Genomic DNA, 14,548 nt, shown 5'->3' on the forward strand with positions numbered 1-14,548 from the left:
TAAAGGGCCTATTAGGGATGGAGGTTGAGGCGCTGCCTACAGAAGTCTGAAATTATAATAATGATGAGGAGGACCCTTTATTGAGGTCTTTGTGGATGATAATTAGTTAAGATGAGGTAATTGGGCATTAAAACAGACCTTAAATCCAATGATTGGTATCTTTTTTTAAAGAAAGGGGGGAATACACACACAGAACCACAGAGAAAAGAGTCATGTGAAGAGATTGGATTGCTGTGGCTACAAGTCAATGAGCATTAAGAACTGCTAGCAACCACCAGAAGCTAGGGGAGAGGCATGGAACAGATTCCTTTTCAGAGTCCCTAGAAGGAACAAATGCTACCCAGCACCTTGATTTCACACTTCTGGCCACCTGAACTATACGAGAATAAATTTCTGTTGTTTCAAGCCACATAACTTGTAGTAATTTGTTATGATAGAGCTAGGAAACTAATACATTTATTGTAGTTATTGATATAGTTGGGTTTGTGTCTACCGTCTTGCTTCTTGATTCTGTATTTCCATTTGTTCTTTAACCCTCTTTCCTCTTTTCCTGTCTGTTTTATTTTTAGTTAGTATAGTCTTTTTTAGTATTCCATTTTATTCTTTTGGTTTATTTATATTTCTTTTTTTTTAAATCCTCACCCGAGTATATTTTTTCCATTGCTTTTTCAGAGAGAGTGGGAGGGGGAGGGAGAGAGAGAGAGAGAGAGAGAGTGAGAGAGAGAAACATCCATGTGAGAGACACATCAACTGGTTGCCTCCCACCCGAGCCCTGACCTGGGCTGGGATGGAGCCTGCAACCAAGGCACCTGCCCTTGGCCAGAATCCAACCTGAGACCCTTTGGTCCGTAAGCTGACACTCTAACCACTGAGCTAAACCGGCTAGGGCTCTGTAAGTCTTTGTTGTATATATTTAAGTGGTTGCTCTATGAATTGCAATATGGCTTACTTTTTTAATTAAATTTATTGGAGAGACATTGGTTAATAAGATGATATAGGTTTCGAGTGTGCATTTCTGTGGTACATGATCTGTATGCAATATGGTTTCATAACTTATCACAGCCTACCCAGAATTCACACTATACTATTTCATATAAAATGACTCAATCTTACAACAGTGTTATTTCAGTAACTCCCCTCTTCTCTTTTGTGCAACTAGTTTCTGCAGTTTCCTCTCCCCAAGCCCCCCATTTTCTCTCTCTGTTCTCTGTTCCATTCTTCTCAGGTCATAGATGGCCTAATGGTAAGGCCAGGTTTTAATCCCTCTTACAGACTTGAGCACATCTGTAAATGTGGGATGTTTCTCTCCATCAAGTAACTGAGAATTCACTTAAGAGTTAATTTGTTTAGAGAAAAGCATGAGTTCACGGCATCACCACCAGAACTCGGACTGACAGGGCTGGGAGGGACTGGATGAAACAGTCCGACAGAGGCCCAGGGAGCAGTAAGCGGGTAAGAGTAGGCTAGCAAGGGGTGGGTGCTGCGAGCTGGGGCTGGGGCCAGCTAGTCCTGGTGTCACAGGGCCTCGTGGGCCTCCCTCCTAAGAAGCTTGGATTTTCTTCGCATTAGAGACTTTTTAACCCACTAATGGAAATTAAGAGACACGACATGATTACTGTTCTGACAGATCACTGTGGCTGAGCTGCGAAGAACCCGGCTGGTAGGAGAGTAAAAATGGAAGCAGAGAGGTCAGCTAAGAGGCTGTTGCTCTTATCCAAGAAGAGATGATGGGAAAGATTGATTTCTCTGAACTTCCCTGAAAGCCTGTATTAAAACTCCATTTCTTTGAATCAGTGCGTGTATTTAATAAGGGAGCAGTCTCAGAGCCGGAGATGAAAGGAAAAATGGCCTGTTGGCACCACAGCTGCAGAGCCAGCTGTCAGATGGAATAAATTGCGTTTACCCGAGGAGCCAAATGGAAGTGGCTGGCTGGAGGCCGAGGTGAGCCACTGAGAGGGCTTATCCCCTCCTCCCTGGGACCCCTCCAGTTGACTTGGGCATGGTTAAGGTAGGCGAGGGCAAATGTCGTGGCCTCGACTGGTTGCCTGGGCAACAGCTCCTTCCAGCATTTTTAAAGTTGAGGAACCAACTCCTCTTCCAAGTTGGAAACGCCGCGCTTGAAGCGTCTGGCTAAAACGCACACCTTTACCAAGGCGTGCGGAAAGCTTTAATGCCTGTTTGAAGGCAAAACCTGCATCTTTGAAGACCTGCTGACTTAACCGAATGTCAAAACAGGTAGCCCCAGGCATTTCCCTTTCAGGAAATTTCAGGGGCCTCTCTCCCAGGTAGAAGCTGAGGGGCTAAGGGAGTGAGGTGCAAATGAGGCAGCCTGCCCTCCCCAAGGATTAGGGGAAATAGTGACCCCACAGAAATTGTCCTGCCATTCACCATTCCCCTGATCTGTCAGCCGGGACCTACCCCTGTATCCCCAAACCGAGAGCCATGGGCAGGATGCTTGGTACCTGACATCAGGGGACAGAGCTGGTTCCTTGCTGCTGGTAGAGGGGATGTGCTAAAACAGGCCAGCGCCAAGTACAGGTCCTTGAGAACCTGCTGCTGTACAAAGTCACTGTGGAATGAGCTGAGACGGGGGTGAATGAAATGATGCCTGCTCCCCTGGAGCTTGCCTTCGCTGCAGGAACTGTGAAGTACCAGTCCCCAGAATGACTGATCTTGCGTGGGCTGCTGTTCACGCCGCTCCTCCCTGCCGATGGAGCCACCAAGTCAGGCTCTTCTCTGACTCAGACGGAGCAAGGGAAGGGGGGTGTTAACCAGACTCCATGTCCCCAAACACTGATAGACCGTTGCCTTCAGTAAACTATTTGCCCAGAATCGGAAAGCCACACTGCCCGCCTGATTTTCAGCCGCTCTGGGCACTGTGTCTTCCTGCTGGATTTAATCTCCACAGAGCCCATACGAGGCCAGCTCAGTTTTCCAAGCCCTTTGGCCCACCTGGTTGCCACGGGAGCCAGTCCAGTATCTCCCACCTCTGTCTCATCGATACTGTTTCTCCATGGCTGTGATGAAGTTCAGGCCTCGGTATGCTTCCTGCTTGAGCCTACATTAAAACAGCTCTGGCTCTTGAACGTGATTTATCCACACTAGGCCACCTACTACTCCTTTTTCCTTTCCACTTGGTTGTCAAAATATATATTAATTTGTCTAGGATTTTGTTTCTCAACAATATTTTCTCTCTAAATGCAACTTGAATCTAATTATCATCTTCCAGGCGTTGGATCTCAAATCTGACTACACATTAGATTCACCTGAGAAATATTATAAAAATACCAAAGCTTTTACCCTACCTCAGACTTGTTCATTCAGAATCACACTTCTTAAAGCTCCCCAGGAAGTTTAATGTGTAGCCAGGCTTGAGAACCACTTCCCAAGGAGACCTCTCACAGTTGAGATGAGGGCTGGCAGGACACCGGGCCAGGGACAATCCTTGGATTATAAAGGTGGATAAGAACCATCAGTGGGCCAAAAATCAGCAGCAAAATCAGCCAGAGCCTGATTTCCTGACAGGAAAATACACAACTTTGCTCTGCTGCTGATTTCTTTTTGGTAAAGCTTTTGAGGAAATCCAAGTCTGTGGAATCATTGAATTCTATATGTGAAAGTCCTAGCAGAAAACAGAGCTGGGCCAGGGTCTTCATGGCCAGGAGGATCTGGGAGGTGCACACAAGTTGTAGGGAAGAGGGAAAGGAAATCTCCCCATCCCTCCTCATGTTCCCCAAACTCCACCATCCTGGAGAGCAGCGGGCTCCCAGGTGTCACAGCAATTTCACCTCAGATCTGGACTTTAGAGGTGGTATGGTCTCTGTGGTCATGTGGCTCAGTCATTCTCAAAGTTGGCTACACATTCAACAATTTAAGAGACCAGAAAAGAGGAACTATAATCTCTGATTTTCCCCCCAGACCAATTGAAACAAAAACCCTAGAGTGAAGCCCAGGCAACGATGCTTTTAAAAAGTGCCCCAGGTGATGCTAAAGTGAGAACCCTTCTAGTCCAACACTCCCTGGATGAGAAAACCACAGTCCCTGGATTAGACAACGAAAGACGTTAGAGCAGTTATACGAGCCATTTTAGAAGAAGTTGAATCAGGTCCTCATCAGGCACTATATGCCAAAATGAATGCCAGGAAGGGAAATGTAAAAAATGTAGAAAACACAATCTTTAACAAAGAAATACAGGAAAAAAATAGATGTGAATATTTATCTGTTAAAAAATTATAAAAAAATGCTTTACTACTTCAATTAGAAAAGGAAATGTGAATTCAAGCAATACTGAAATGTCCTTTTCCATGTAATATATAAATAGGGTTTTTAAATGATGAATGTTGAATGGTGTGGGTAAGACACATACTCATATACAGTATTTCTTGTCTTCTGTGAATTGTCGGTTCATGTCCTTTCACACATTGCAGGGGGAATGTTCATTGTTAAGCTTGTTGAGAAGCAATTTGAAAATAGCTATCAAAAACTTTGAAAATATTGTAGCAAAAGAATGTTCCATTAGTCAGGGTTCTACAGAGAAACACAATTGATAGGATGTGTATATATACATCTATAGATAGATACATACTGATATAAATATAGACATAGATATAAAGATTTATTTTAAGAAATTGGCTCATGCAAGTATGAAAACTGGCAAGTCCAAAATCTACAGGGTGGGGTAGCAGGCTGGAGACCCAGAGAAGAGCCAGTGCTGCAGTTCAAGTTCAAAGGCCATCAATCTGGAGACCCAGGAAAGAGCCAGGGACTGCAGTTCAAGTCAAAGCCATCTGCTGCAGAATTCCCTCCTGCTTGGGAGAGGTCAGCTCTATTGTTTTCTACTCAGGCTTTCAACCGAAGAGCAATCTACTTTAGTCAAAGTCCCCCACCTTGAATGTAAATCTCATGCCAAATGTAAAACACCATTGCAGAAACATCCAGAATAATGTCTGATCCAATATCTGGGCACTATGGTCCAGCCAAATTGGCGCATAAAGTTAACTATCACGAATGTATTTTAGAATTAGGCCAACCAGCATTTGAATCCCAATTTTGCCACTTAATAGCTGTGTGACCTTCTGAGCCTTCCTTTATCTGTCAAATACAAATAATAATACAAACCTTATGGAATTATAAGAATTAAATTATAAAATAAATGTAAAGTAACTGGCACATAAGTGCTTAATAAATTATAACCATCTTTAATATCTTCACTCATAGAGTCTTCTTTCGGTATCCTATTCTAAGGAAATAACCTAAAACACAAAAAGGTGTTTATTGCTATAATAGTCATAATACTGAAAAACAGCAAATAACCTAAATGTCCAACCGTAGGAGAACAGCTAAAAGAACTATAGTAGGAGAGAATATTAAGCAGCCGTTAAAACTCATGGTTGCAAAGTATAGAAACGCAATCGAAAAATACTCCTGTTACATCAAGTAAGAAAAGCAGGAAACAAATCATATACATTGGATGTGCTCAACTACGTAAAAAAGGACAATGAAATATTATTAAAATAAAATACTCCAAAGAGTGTTTAGTCATTTCTTTTTCTGTATTTTTCCAAATCAACAATGAGCTGTCATGTTTTAGTAATTAGACAAAATTAAAATCATTTTGTTTAAAAACGCGCAGCTTCAGATTGTCCTCCGTGATGGCCTCTCTTGGGCGTGGTGGCTGAGCGTGGCCGGGAACAGCCCCTCCGCAGCCTGGCCCCCTCCGCCCAGGCCGGCTGCCAGCGTCCCCTGGATAGTTTACAGCCAGGCCACCCCATAGAAGTGCTTCAGCTATGTGTGTTTTCATCAGTTGGCTCCCTCACAGAGTGAGGCCACGCTGCCGACCCTGCAGCCTGTAAAATGGTAGCTCTATTTTCTTGATTTCTTGGGCAAAGGGCATTAGGGCCGTCTCTGGTTTCTCAGCCTTGGAAGTGCAGGTAGCAAGCACGTTAGATAAGCCGCGTCCCTGACAGGACACACGTCCACGTGGCCTGCGTGCTCCATCCACAGTGCTGAGGGCCTAATTAGGACGAAGAGAGATCTCCAGCTAAAGTTTCCAGCCCCTCCAGATGATAAAGGGCTGCTGGCCAGGGACCCAGGGTCCAGCAGCTGAGAGGACTCCTTGCATTGCCTCATCTCGTGAGCTGCAGGGGGTTAGGAAAACAAATTACCCGGCACAGAAATCACAGCGTAAGGGAAGATCGAGAAAAGAGAAAAGAGGAAGACTGTCTTCTCCTTGCAGCTAACTATGTGTAACTAAAGCATAAATGAGGGTCCAGGTTTCGCCAGTGTGACAAACACTGAATTTCTGTTTGAGATGGAAGATCGGGAAATGATTTGTGCAGCTTGTTAACAATTTAATCATGGTCTCTGGAACTGTGGCTATGAATGAGCAATACCCTTTGTCACAGGCACAAGCCTCGAGCCAAAGAGATGCGTGAGTAGCCAGCATGGCATGACTGGGCCTCCCCCTCCCGGGCTCCACATCACATGGCACCAGAGTGATTCCCAGCAGCAGGCTGGCTGGACATGCCCGCTGCGCGGGGGCATGGCAGTGAATGCTCCTGGCTCCAGGTATAACAGGAAAGCAAGCATTTCCTTGGCATTTCTCTTCTTTCCTACAGTGTCCTCTGCAACTTTCACATCTCATCTTTTTCCCTCGCTTTCTAACATATTTCTCCACCGTGGATTGCATTGCGATGCTTCCTGCTAAGGGCTCGGCTAGATAAGAGACTAACTAGTAAAAGTATATAGTGTGCACAGCAGAGGTATTCACCAGTAACTAAAGGATTCTTTTTGAACATTTTTTTTTTTTGAAAGATAACACTGAGAACATTTCCGTATAATCCCTTTCATTCTTTCCTCTGTGCCTAATTTTCATTTGGACTTTTGAATGTAGCCGAGATGACACTGTACGAATGATTATAAAGCCTGCTTTATTTTTATTTAACAAGCATGTCCCCCAAATTATAGATCCACCGAAAAGATCATTTTTTAAGGTACTATAATATTTCACTGAAAGGATGGACCACAACTTACTTAACAACTTCGCTAGTGTCATACATTAGTCCCCTCTTATCCATGGTTTTAATTACCAGTGGACAACCACGGTCTAAAAGTATTAAATAAAAATTCCAGAAATAAACAATTCCTAAGTCTTAAATTGTATGCCATTCTGAGTAGCTTGGTGAAATCTCATGAGTCCTGCCGCTTCCCACCCAGGACACGAATCACCCCTCTGTCCAGCAGCTTCATGCTGCAGAGACTCCCCCCCTGGGAGCCACGCTGTAGCCATCTCGGGTATCAGGTTGGCTGAGGTGATGTCTCAGTGCTTGTGTTCAAGTCACCTTATTTTACTTAATAATGGCCCCAAAGCATAAGAGTAGTGATGCCGGCAATTCAGATATGCCAAAGAGAGGTTGTAAATGCTTCCTTTAGGTGAAAAGGTATGTATAACACAATATTTTGAGAGAGAAAGAGACCACACTCACATAACTTTTATTACAGGATTATGTAATAATTGCCTGTTTTATTATTAGTTGTTGTTAATCTCTTAATTGTGACTAATTTATAAATTAAATTTTTTCATAGATATGAATATATAGAAAAAAACAGTGTATATGTAGTGTTCGGTACAATCCGCAATTTCAGGCATCCACTGGGAGTCTTGGAATATATCCCCCTTGGATAAGGGGGAACCGCTGTAATTCTGCTTAAGGAAGGAATTGTCTGAACTTAGAAAAATGCTTGTGAGTCCTGGAAGCAATAACAGCTAACACGAATTGGATACTGACTACATGCCAAGATTATTCTGAGTTTTCTGTATTTATTTGCTCACAGCAAATCTTATAAGAAGGGTGTGCACCGCTGATTTCGCCCATTCGTGGGTAAGGAGACTTGGTTATAGAGATAATGAGTAACCTGCTGGAGCTCTTAGCTGGAAAGTGGGCGAGCAGAGCTCGTGACTCCGTGCACTTTGGCTCCAGAACTTGGGACCTGAACCACCATGAGACGGGTGGTAAGGCCAAGGCTGAGGGCTGAGCTGGAGTCGCAGGTCAGAGTTCAGGGATGAGGGCAGAACTGCCCAGCATGAGACAGGGAAGAAATTTATGGTTGAAGCAAGAGAACGCGGTGGGGAGAAAGACTGGAGAAGAGAACAGTCAAGGGATCATGTGAGAAAGGCCAGGAGAAGACCGTCCCCATGGGGGCAAGCCTAAAATACAACTTGAGAGAGCATTCCTACAAGGAATGGATTTTTTAAAATATATATATATATCTTTATTAATTTCAGAGAGAGGAAGGGAGAGGGAGAGAGAGAAACATCAATGATGAGAGAGTCATTGACCGGCTGCCTCCTGCACGCCCCCGACTGGGGGTCCAGCCCACAACCCAGGGACGTGCCCTGACCGGGAATCAAACCTCAATCTCCTGGATCCTAGGTCGAGGCTCAACTGCTGAGCCACACTGGCCAGACTACAATGAATGTATTTTTAACAACAGCTTTATTAAGGTATAATTGGCAAACTGTGCATATTTAAAGTGCGCTATTTGATAAGTTGAAACCATCACCACAATCAAGTTAGCAAAAAATGCCATCACCCCCAAAGTGTCCTCATGCACTTTATATTCCCCCAGGCAACTGCCAATCTTCTTTCTGTCACTTATAGGCTAGTTAGCATTTTCTAGAATTTCATATATGTGAAATTATACAGGATGTACTCTTTTTCTGTCTGGTGTCTTTCACTCAGTGTAATTATTTTAAGCTTCATTCATGTTTTAGTGTGTATCAATAGTTTATTCCTTCTCATTTCTGAGAAGCATTCCATTGTATCAATATATCAAAGTTTGTTTATCCATTCACCTGTTGATGGACATTTGGGTTGCTTCCAGTTTGTGGCTATTACAAATAAAGCTGCTCTGTTTGTCTTTGTATGAAAAAAAAATGCTCTCATTCCAGTAGGAGTAGGATGGCTGTGTCATATTTTAAGTTTATGTTTGACTTTTTAGGAAATTGTTTTCCAAAATGTTTGTAGCAAAAATGTATGAGGTTTCCCATTCCTGCACATCCTTGCTAACACTTGTATCATCAGTCTTTTTAATTTTTAACATTATAAAGATGTGTAGTAGTATTTTGTTATGATTTTAATTGGTATTTCTCTAATAACAAATTATAGTTGAGCATCTTTTCATGCACTTATTTACCATGCATGTTCACTAAAATATTTTTCCATTTTTCTTCTTGAGTTGCTTTATTGAGTTTTGAGAGTTATTTATATATTTGGACACAAGTCCTTTATCAGATGTCATTTGCAAGTATTTTCTGTGACTTTTCCTTCTATTAACAGCGTCTTTTGAGGCAGAAGTTCTAAATTTTGATAGAGTCCAATTTATCCATTTTTTTCCACTATGGACCATGCTTTTGGTGTCATCACTGGAAAAAAAAAAATCTTTGCCTAACTCAAGGTCACAAAAATATTATCCTATCTTTTCTTCTAGAAGTTTTACTGAGCTCACAAACCCCTCTCAGACAACTGTGACGGCAGGGAGCGGGGGCAGCCTTGCTGTAAATACATATATTAATAACACCTTTTTTACCGAATTTATTGGGGCGACGTTGGTACTCATGACATCTTGAAACAGGCATTTCAGTAACCCACCTCAATGAGAACTTGCTCGTTTACTTGCTTAATGTGCTTTGAACTGTGGGCACAGAGGTGGAGAAACCTCTGCTGGCACTTGGCAGAGCCCAGAGAGCACGCTGCCCAGCCGTGCCAAGGGCTGGCGTCGGAACTTCCCTGCCGTGAAGAGAAAGCGGCGTGGCAACCTCCCCGTCATGATCAAGGAGGAGGGAAGCCCCCTCAGCGAAAAGCCCAGAGGTGGGTTTTACCTGATGTAGTGGTCACATAACACTGCTGATCTCCCTCAGAAGCTATATTGCAATGGGAATGCTGGCAGCACCGCCAGAAGTAAGTAAATGAATAAAACTCCGGCGCGAAGCTTCCCTTCGGTTTGCTTAGAGATGCCCCAGAGATTCCGCCAGGCTCAGAGTCCTGTCCCGGAGGAACAGGTACGGATCCACGGAGAGAACTGGGAAGTTGCTGTTACCACGTTTCCTTTTACACAGGGAGGGCTTTGTTTGCGAGCAGTGGGAACCACCCTGTTGAGAGCCAGTCGCTTCAGTAGCAAAGCGAGCCGCGAGAGGAGAGAAAAGGAGCTTTTAAGCAGCACCCTGGCCTCAGGATGGCAAAGGCATCCACTCTAAGAGAAGGGGAAATGCTCGGCACAGTGCTCTGCTCGCCAGAGGGCTGGGGGTTTGAGAATCCTTCCCCACTGGGGATGTGAAGAACCTCTGACAAGTTAGCAGGATCAAGGGACAGTGCAGTCCCTTTTTTTTTCTGTTTTTGTGTTTTGGGGAGTTTGTTTGTTGCTTGTCCGCCTATGCAGCTTAAAAGCTCTGAAAGAAAACCGGCTCTAAAGAGGTCTCCGTGGCCTGGGAACATCCCAGAAGAGCCTCCTGGTTCTTCTGGGCAATGCGCTGTGTGGACAGAGCTTTGGGCCTGGGGCAGGTTTCTACGTGGAGACTCGGGCTGTGGCCTGGAACCGTCGCCCCAGGCTCTCGTACCCAGTTTATCTGCACAAGGCCAAGCAAAAGAGAGAATTTCCTGTTACGCCCCATCTGGCGCGGGCCTTGGCCCCTGGCGGGCAGGGTCCCGAGCCTCGCCTGTTTCTAACTCCAGCGCCGCCTGCGGCCCAAGCGCCAGCGCGCAGTGGGCTGGGGAGGGAGGTTCAGAAGCTGAAAGACAAGCCTGGCAACAGCAGGCAAGGTGTTCAGCTGCGTTTCCTGCCCAGGACCAAGACTGTTTACTTAGATTAGAACAAGTCCAGATGTGGTGAAGCTACCAAAGTGCTGTAAAAACACTGACAGGCGAAGCGCAGTTCTATCTGGGGTTTGCTCCAAAATAACCCAGCGTGTGGGCAGGAGGTAGGATGGGGCTGGGGGGCGGGGGGGGCCGTTACAGATAAAACAGTGATTGCAGGAGTTGATACTTGTTGGAACTGGGTATATGAGGGTAATATTCTTCTTACAGAATGGGTGTGTGGCTCATACAAGCTAATGGTGCAAAGTACTTGGCATACAGTAAGCGCTCACTAAAGAGGAGTTATTTCCCTCACTTTACACTTGGAGGTCAGAGAAGTAACTCGCTCGAGGTCACAGTCCTAGAAAGCGGTACAGCAGGGTCTCTAAACTACTCTTATCTTACTCCAGAACCTGTGCTCTGCGCCACTCTCCTGTTTAATAGATACTGTACCCAATGCCCAGCACAGACTACAACTATTTTTCCAGGTGCCACCCACGGTATTAAGTACTTTGTATGAATTACCATCTTTAATTATTGCAGCAGCCCTATGATGAAGGATATTAGCATAGACATTTTACAAATGAGGAGACTGAAAGCACAGAACATTTGAGCAATCTGCCCAGGAAAAAGGTCGGGCGGGCGGAACCAGACACGGGGCCCTGGCACTGGCTCGGAACCCACCCTCCTGACCAGGGGAGTGTCGATGCTCGCTCTGGGTTAGGTTGTGTGCAGAGCCATAAGGGGGGTGGATAGTGGAGGAGGCCCTGGTGACCCCTGGGCTGTTTTGGAAACTACCAACAAAAACTGTGTTGTTTAGAAACATTCAGCCCTTATTTCCTTCTCAACACTTTTCTCACCCCCTCACTACGGCAACCTCCCCGTATTCTCCCTGTACATCTCTCTTTCCTCTACCCTTTTTCGGTTTCCATGGCTCTCCCCTACTCGGCTCTTCTTTGATCTTCAAAACTGTGTTTGCTTAATTCTCCCTCCACGAAGAGCCCTGAGTGGACCCAGGCCTGGTGATGAAGTCAACTTTCTCAGTGATTCATTCAGCTAACGTTCGATGACTGGCAGTGAATGTGGTGCTAGAGGTGGCAGGGATGCGGAACCCAGCTCTCCAGGGGTTCAGTCCAGTGTTTGCGGACAGCGGTTAGTCAACAGTTACAGGACACCCGCCACGTGCCCTGCAGGTCTTCCAGACCCTGGCGTGGAGCATGCACGAATGAAAAACACGCAAGGGCCCTTGCATTCAAACTGAGGAGTGTGAGGTACAGGTGAATTAGAGAAACCGATAACTAATAAATGTGGGTGGGTGCTGCTCCTGTGTTAGAGGCAAGAGCAGGGCACTCCACAAACACAAGAAAGCCGGACCCGGATTGCATCTGAAAGCACAAGAAGCCTGGTGAGGAGGGTGTGCGGCCGCAGGGTGTGTGGGGCCGCAAGCAAAGGCCTGGGGTCGTGAACAGGGTGGTACATATGGGTGTTCCGTCTGAGCCAAAGGTGTGAGCGAGAAAAGGTGGGATTAGAAAGCAGTGAGGCCACAGGAAGCCTTGTGTGCAGCCCTGAGGCTCCCGGGCTCTGTCTACCTTGTTGGCCTGCGTGCGTGTTTGCTAAACTTGCCTAATGAGAATCACCCAGGGTGCTTGTTAAAAGCTGCTTTCCAAGTTCTGCGCCAAGCCTGCTGCATGCAGCTTCAGGCGAGAGAGAGGCTTTGAATGACTTGGTTTAAGAGGCCTCAGGTGGGCCTTAGGATCAGGCGAGTCTGCGGACAGCCTGGAGGTGATGCGGGCCGCGGGAGCTACTCCCAGGCCAGTTCTTGCCTGAGCCTGAGTGTCTTCATCTCTCCCCTTGCAGAACAAGTCCTTGAACTTCCACAGAGTCTGAACAGTGAGTAGGGGCCGGGACTGACCTGGCCTTCTGACTTCTGGACTCCTGAACTAATAAGACGGTGTGTGGCCTTTGCCGCCAGGGGCATCGCTGCAAAGCAGTGTATTTCCACAGGCAGAGATCAAGCAGCAGACACGAGAGAAACGGGATCTGTTCCGTTTCTCCTTCCAGCTTCCCTTCCTTGTCATTAGGTTCCGAGGGCTTGTGTTTGCAGCATGCGCTCGGGGCACAGACGGACTGGACGTGGCAGCGATAAAAGGTAGGAGGAAGCGAGAGGCTGGGTCCTGAAGAGGGGTTAGGGTGGTGAAGAGAAATGTTTATGGGTCAGAAAATTATGTTTGTAGCTACTTGGCAAATGGTACGAGAACAGGCCTTGATGAAGAGACAAACAGTGTCTCCTTCCAGCGTTCTCGGCAGTGCCGGCAATAGCTGCCTCAGGGAGCGCGTGGTGAGGGGCTCGACGGCACAGATTCTCTGCATGCTGCACACGAGTGGGCTAGGGATTCGGTTTCATAACCCAGTTAGTGTTGCTAGCACTCCCCAGGATGGAAACATGCTCTCGATGTTCAGGGTCTTGGCTTCGAACTGTTCAGAAAGGATTAGTGAGAAATTCTCTTGCAATTCATGGTTGATACAAAGAAGAGGTGGGGGGAGGAGGGAAGAGAGAGAGACAATGCCAAAAAATGAAAACTCATTTTAGCTCTTCTATTAAAGCCAGATGTATTTTAGGCCCTGTTTCTAGGCAACGCATAATGGCAATATTCTTGAATCCCTCTTTTAAAGACCCACAACTGTCAGAGTCAGTAAAGGTCAGAAGGTAATTAGAGAGGCAGTGTCACTCCAGCCGAGCTCGGGAAGCAGCATCATTTTGTCTTTTCCATTCTTTTTCAGAAACTCTAAGATCTTTCTCGGGGCACTTAGCCGTGGCCCTTGGGTAAGACCGGACGTCTACAAGCCATCCTGATCGCGACATTGCCGTTTAATCTGAGCATCCTGTGATCGCACCTCTCAGGTCATCCTTTGGGGCCCGGTGACGCTCCCCAGTGTGTACAACCCTCCGCTGGTTGAGGGGCATGACAGAGACCTAGGACAATGTAGAACCAATAAAGAACTTTCTAACTGGTAGCTGCCTTAGAGGGCAGCCCAACAGGCTCGGTACCCAAACAGGGAAACTGAACGGGAAGACAGCAGGGGGAAGAAGAGAGCGGGAAACTAAAGTCTACGCCGCGAGTGATGTGCCTGGTTTAGGCCCTAAGGTGGGGGCCGTTGTCTCTAGTGTTGACTTTGTCATTGCATGTATGACCTGTGACAAAGAAGACAATGAACGCTTATTGAGTCCCTCAAGCACTCTGGCAGGCCCTTTTTTACCATTTGATTTTCACAATAACTGTAAACAGTTTACAGGTATCACTCCTACACAGAGGTTGTCTTCCTGGCTCCCACGCTCGCTGCATACCTAACCCTGGAGAAGGGTCATGGAGTCCTCACCTGCAGTGACATTGCACAACCTGCAGGGCACGTTATAGGATTAAATGAGGTTGTTTATATGAATACCTAGCACAAAAAGCTGTGCCTATGGGTCAGAGCATCGCACTGCTTTTCTCAAACCTTCCAGGGGCTTCCAAGGGCCAAGTCCTTGCTGTGCCTGCAAGGACTGATCGCCTGGATCCCAGGTCGACGCTCAACCGCTGAGCCTCGCCCGGCCGGGCTGCTGCTGTTGTTTTTAGTGTTCACATGGCTTGTCCCCCTAGCATTAAGGCACCCACTCCCTGCTTTCCAACATTTTAGTACCAGCATCTATGGACTGC

This window comes from Miniopterus natalensis, chromosome 11, assembly GCF_054644295.1.
Source record: "Miniopterus natalensis isolate mMinNat1 chromosome 11, mMinNat1.hap1, whole genome shotgun sequence".
Taxonomy (NCBI): domain Eukaryota; kingdom Metazoa; phylum Chordata; class Mammalia; order Chiroptera; family Miniopteridae; genus Miniopterus; species Miniopterus natalensis.